The sequence below is a fragment of the Mytilus californianus genome, unplaced genomic scaffold (genome assembly GCF_021869535.1).
Source record: "Mytilus californianus isolate M0D057914Y unplaced genomic scaffold, xbMytCali1.0.p SCAF_21, whole genome shotgun sequence".
Lineage (NCBI taxonomy): Eukaryota > Metazoa > Mollusca > Bivalvia > Mytilida > Mytilidae > Mytilus > Mytilus californianus.
In genome coordinates, this window is record NW_026262670.1 from 8,648,981 (window position 1) to 8,656,194 (window position 7,214).

The window sequence follows — 7,214 nt, forward strand, 5'->3', positions numbered from 1 at the left end:
AATAAAGCATATTATTAAGGACTATCAACATAATATCAATGATTAGTAAAGAAGGCGAGACATTTCAGTGTGTGCACTCTTGTTTTAACTACAAGTTTTGGAGTTATTACCCCTGAAATATTGATTTTTACAGGTTTTTGTTCCTGCCTGCGACTTCTCTCGCAGAAAGCTCGACAGGGATAGTGATCCAGTGGCGATGGCGACGCTAACTAACTACTAAATAGCTAAATATTTCAGAAGCTAGAATACTTGGATGTTTCATACTCTGTATATAGATGTTTTATGTTATGAAGTTTCCGTCTGTCATATGATATGATATGTCCATTTTCCTTGACCTCATTTTCATGGTTCAGTGACTACTTGAAAAAAAATTCAAAGTTTTTTTGTATTGTTAATTTCTCTTTTATTATGAGTAATAGGATAACTATATTTGGTATGTGCGTGCCTTGCAAGGTCATCATGCCTGTCAGATAGTTTTCACTTGACCTTGACCTCATTTCACAGATCAGTGAACAAGTTTTCTTGGTCAAGTCCATATCTCAGAAATAAGCATATAAGCAATAGGTCTACTATATTTGGTGTATGGAATGATTGTAAGTTGTACATGTCCAACTGCCAGGTGTCATCTGACTTTGACCTCATTTTCATGGTTCAGTGGATATAGTTAAGTTGTTTTGTTTTGGTCTGTTTTTCTAGTACTGTATGCAATAGGTCAACTATATATGATGTATGGAAATATTTTATTATGTACAAGTTAGTCTGGCAGGTTTTATTTGACCTTGACCTCATTTTCATGGCTCATTTCTTAATGTTAAGTTTTTTGTTTTGGTCGTTTTTCTTAAACTATAAGCAATGGGTCAACTATATTTGGTGTATGGAATGATTTTAAAGTGTATATATACTATATAGATATAAGAAGATGTGATATGAGTGCAAATGAGACAACTCTCCATCCCAGGCACAATGTGTAAAAAGTAAACCATTATAGGTCAAAGTACGGCCTTCAACACGGAGCCTTGGCTCACACTGAACAGCAAGCTATAAAGACCCAAAAATGACCAGTGCAAAACAATTCGAACAGGAAAACCTTTCTTGCAGGTACCATCTCAACTTGACATCTTTTTCATGGTTCATTGGTCATTATGATGTTTTCCTGGTTTAGTTTTTTCCTTAAATACTATATGCAATAGGTCAGCTATATTTGATCCATGGACTGATTGTAAGGTGTATATGTCTGTCTGACAGGGTTCATCTGTCCTTTACCCTTTTTTCATGGTTCATTTGTCAATATAAAATTTTAATGATTTGGTCTGTCTTGTATACTACTAGCAAAAGGTCAACTATATTTGGTGTATGGAATGATTGTAAGATGTACATGTATTTCTGGCTTGGTTTATCTAACCTTGACCTCATTTCTTTGATCATATTAAGTTCATGTGATACTTGTAGTAAAACTTTATACTAAGGAATATCAACATAAATGGTCAGTAAAGAAGGCGAGACATTTCAGTGTGTGTACTCATGTTTGTAGTTTTGGCTATTCAGGGGTTAAAAAATCCACTAGCCCGACGCCCGGGACTTGAGCATTTACGCCTCAGGCAATCAAAATTTTTAACCCAATATGCCCGACGGACTGGTAACAAAAAATTCTTGGCGTTTCCAAAATAGAAAGTGGAAAATCCCTTCATCACTATTCTATCTTAGCCAATCAGATTCAATTACGTCATCCGGGATTCCAAGAATTTGAACTGGTTTGTACAGGTCCTGTTGTACATATTTTAAAACTAGAACAAATAACTCTGGGTGGCCTGGTATCATGTATTGATCGCAATTTTCGTACTTTAAATATCGATTTCTCAGTACAACAGTACAGGGTATTGTAGATTTCTTATGCCAAGATGTTCAATTAACGGTACTGGGTGATGTATTGATCTGTATTAACATGTCTTGTCGGACAGCTGTTGAGAACGAAACCAATCCATGCAACCAAATATTTCTAAATATTTTAGTACGGGTACCCCAGGAACTTCGTCAGTTTTAAAACGAAAAACTGTAGATGAAAGGGGTAATGAGACTGACAATTCATCCCCAAAAAATGCCAAATACGACCGGGAAAAGCGGAATAGTGTCCCGGAAAGAAAGATTCCCACTGGGCAAGGTAGGCCGTGTTGCTGATGAAAAAACACCCAGAGAATATTTTCCCGAGCACGCCAATAAAAAGTCTGCTCTGTATGTGGGACCAACAGAATAAAATGCAGGTCAACAAAAATTATTAAATACAGTGTATAATGCTGCCTTCAAAACAAGGGACACCCACTTTGTAATTATGCAGCAAACTGATTTGTAAAGCATTCTCGGGCTAGCAGGTCAGTTTTGATGGGCTAGCAGTTCTTCCAACAGGGCTAGTAAAATCCTGCTGCAAATAAGTCCTGGGCTAGTTACCTGTAACAAAATTTTTTAACCCCTGCTGTTATCTAAAAACCTATAGGACCTAGGTTAAATATGTAAATTGCAAAAAATTATCAGCAACACAAAGAATAGCTGGTATGTGCATATAAAAATCGTAGTGAGCAAACTAGCGATATTTTCACCAGGTGAGCGACACAAATTTCAAATAGTGCAGAAAAGTTGAGATAGTCTTTTAGATGCTAGATTTACATGTTTTTGGATTAGATTAATATCTGAAAATATTAGGTCAGTAATTTTCAAGTCCATAATGATCATGTATTTTCAATTGGCATTAACAATTATAACTCAATGATAACTACAACAGTATATATTTGAAATATTTTTTTTTTTCTATTTTTAGGATATAATGGAAAATTGGAATGAGGTAAGATTTACTTTTAAGTCCAATTGTCATGTGCACTTTTATTTCCATTTTCTTACCAAAAATACATGTATGTGACGATTTGAGATACAAACTAGTAGAATTCTACGTGACCTACAAAAAAGATATTACAAGATCAAAGATAAAACAAACACAACAAAGATTGGGACAAAGAAAAATGTACTACAAACATTTGACTAAGGTGTTGCTAATAACAACTCATAGCAAAGATAGGCATAAACTGCATGAAATTTCTTGCCTGTTTTATTTTTATGCCCATTAAGTTTTTTTTTTATTAAGTTTTACCCTTGTTCGTCCGTACGTCCGTCCGTACGTCCCAAAATTGGTTACTGTTTTCTAACTTTAGTTTGCCTCAACCAAATGATATGAAACTTGTTCACAATGCTTATTACCCCAAAACACAGATCGAGTATGAATTTTGGTGGCATCACTTTTACCGTTCTAGAGTTATGCCCCTTTACAAATGGAAAAATTGCTGAATTTTTCGTTTCCGTTCTCTAACTTTAGTTTGCCTCTACCAAATGTTATGAAACTTATCCACAATGTTTATTACCACAAAACAGAGATCAAGTTTGAATTTTGGTGGCATCACTTTTACCATTCTAGAGTTATGCCCCTTTCCAATGGAAAAATTGCTGAAATATTAGTTTTTGTTCTCTAACTTTAGTTTGCCTCAACCAAATGTTATGCACAATGCTAATTACCATGATACACAGATCAAGTTTGAATTTTGTTGTCGTCACTTTTACCGTTCTAGAGTTATGCCCCTTTACAAATCTCAAAATTGCTGAAATATTTGTTTCTGTTCTCTAACTTTAGTTTGCCTCAACCAAATGTTATGAAACTTATGCACAATGCTAATAACCACAAAAAACAGATGAAGGTTGAATTTTGGTGGCGTCAATTCTACTGTTCTAGAGTTATGCCCCTTTAAAAATGGAAAAATTGCTGAATTTTTCGTTTCTGTTCTCTAATTTAAGTTTACGTCAACTAAATGTTATGAAACTTATAAACAATTCTTATTACCACAAAACTCAGATCAAGTTCAAATTTGGATAGTGTCACTTTTACAGTTCTTGAGTTATGGCCCTTTATAACGTTATATGAAAGCGGGGGCATCATCTGTTTCCCATAGACACATTCCCCATTTATTTTTTATAAATCATTAGTAACTTGCCAGAAATCCTCTGAGGTCATGGTGTCAGTAACTTGGAGCTGATTATCATGCATAATTTAGTGGCAGTTTAGTGTTTTAGGTTTTTTCATTTTCAGAAATGTATCGAATGTTTTTTAAATATAAGTGTATACACTCTCTTAAGGTTTATTCTATATCTAGTACCTTCAGAATGCTTGTTTACAATGTCAAATACATAACCCTATTGAGTTGTTAGAGAAACTATTGGACAATTTTTGATAAATTAAAAATACAGAAGTTCTCTCCTCTTGCAATTGTTGAGTTCGTTAGTTGAAAAAAAACATATCTATTTTATGGTATAAAGTGTAAATTGACACAACGCACATTGTCATAACAAATTGTTATCCAAAAGTTTTTTTTATGCCCCATCAACTGAAAGTTGGGGGCATATTGTTTTACCCCTGTCTGTCCTTCCGTCCCATTATGGGTATATAGTTATTCCAAATAACTCCTCCTACAGTTTGAATGCTAGGAAGTTTTAACTTTGCTGGCTGTTTGAACATATATTGAAGGTGTGCATGTCGTCAGGGTTTAGATTTTGATTAATATTTGCTCTTTTGGGAGATAGTTGAACTCTATCATTTTTGGAGTATATATTTGCATATTTAAGAGGCGCATAGCGTTTCCAGATAACTCCTCCTACAGTGAACCATAGACCTATGTGCTCTCATGCTCAACTTTGTGTATGTTAAAATAACACTTTGCATCTGTGAGGGCATCATTTGTGTCTCCCAGACACCATAATATCTCAAGGAAAGGATAAGTTTGACCCGAACTTATCAAGTCATTTTCCGGTTTGCTGTTGAAACAAAGAAAACACTTGTTTCTATAATGCAAAATACACTAATACAATCCGATAAATCAATTTACAGATTGCCATCATTTTGATGATATTTAATTTTTATTGTAAAATGTCAGCTGCTCCACACAATATGAAGCCTCTGAACTCATTCGCTGTGCTCCCATGAAAAAAGCTTCATATTGTGAATCACAGCTGATTCTTAACAATGTCAATATGCAGGCAACCTGATAATCGGTACATATCCTCTCTGCCTGAATGTTATTTGAAGTGAGGATACCCCCGATTTATATAGTTATTTGTCATGCAGGATAATAAATAATTATTGCTTTATTTAACAGTTGTTTTATTTATTTTTCATTACAATCTATTAAATGTAAAATCTATGTTTTGCTTACAGAAACTTCTTGCAGATGCTGAGAATGGAGATATAGAAGCTTTAAAACTAAGCCTAGTGAATAAAGCAGACATTGATTATCAAGATGTAAGTAAAACAGTCTCATTAGGTACAGTAGTAACATCCAAATTAGTACTAGAGCAAATTAATTATGTACAGTAAAAAAAAACCACACAACTACAGATAACTTCAGAACATAGTAGATCTTACTTGAGCAATATAAATCACATAACTACATGTTACTTCAAAATACAGCAAATTGTAATAGAATGAAATACAATTGCATGTTACTTCAAAACCTGACAGTTGAACATAAACAGTATAAAACACTTACTTTAAATAACTTTAACCTTGCTGGTTAACAATACAGCAGATTAATACAGTATAAATCACAACTGCAAGTCACTTCAAAACATGACAGTAAGAACATTGACAGAATAAAACACACAACTGTTAGTCACTTCAAAACATGACAGTAAGAACATAAGCAGAATAAAACACACAACTGTTAGTCACTTCATAACATGACAGTAAGAACATAAACAGAATAAATCACACAACTGTTAGTCACTTCAAAACATGACAGTAAGAACATAAACAGAATAAAATACACAACTGTTAGTCACTTCAAAACATGACAGTAAGAACATAAACAGAATAAAACACACAACTGTTAGTCACTTCAAAACATGACAGTAAGAACATAAACAGAATAAAACACACAACTGTTAGTCACTTCAAAACATGACAGTAAGAACATAAACAGAATAAAACACACAACTGTTAGTCACTACAACACATGACAGTAAGAACATAAACAGAATAAAATACACCACTGTTAGTCACTTCAAAACATGACAGTAAAAACATAAACAGAATAAAACACACCATTGTTAGTCACTTCAGAACATTTCAGTAAGAACATAAACAGAATAAATCACACAACTGTTAGTCACTTCAAAACATAGCGATAAGAACATACACAGAATAAAATACACAACTGTTAGTCACTTCAAAACATGACAGTAAGAACATAAACAGAATAAAACACACAACTGTAAGTCACTTCATAACATGACAGTAAGAACATAAACAGAATAAAATACACAACTGTTAGTCACTTCAAAACATGACAGTAAGAACATAAACAGAACAAAATACACAACTGTTAGTCACTTCAAAACATGACAGTAAGAACATAAACAGTATAAAATACACAACTGTTAGTCACTTCAAAACATAACAGTAAGAACATCAACAGAATAAAACACACAACTGTTAGTCACTTCAAAACATGACAGTAAGAACATTGACAGAATAAAACACACAACTGTTAGTCACTTCAAAACATGACAGTAAGAACATAAACAGAATAAAATACTCAACTGTTAGTCACTTCAAAACATAACAGTAAGAACATCAACAGAATAAAACACACAACTGTTAGTCACTTCAAAACATGACAGTAAGAACATAAACAGAATAAATCACACAACTGTTAGTCACTTCAAAACATTTCAGTAAGAACATTGACAGAATAAAACACACAACTGTTAGTCACTTCAAAACATGACAGTAAGAACATAAACAGAATAAATCACACAACTGTTAGTCACTTCAAAACATGACAGTAAGAACATAAACAGAATAAAATACTCAACTGTTAGTCACTTCAAAACATAACAGTAAGAACATCAACAGAATAAAACACACAACTGTTAGTCACTTCAAAACATGACAGTAAGAACATAAACAGAATAAATCACACAACTGTTAGTCACTTCAAAACATTTCAGTAAGAACATTGACAGAATAAAACACACAACTGTTAGTCACTTCAAAACATGACAGTAAGAACATAAACAGAATAAATCACACAACTGTTAGTCACTTCAAAACATGACAGTAAGAACATAAACAGAATAAAATACACAACTGTTAGTCACTTCAAAACATGACAGTAAGAACATAA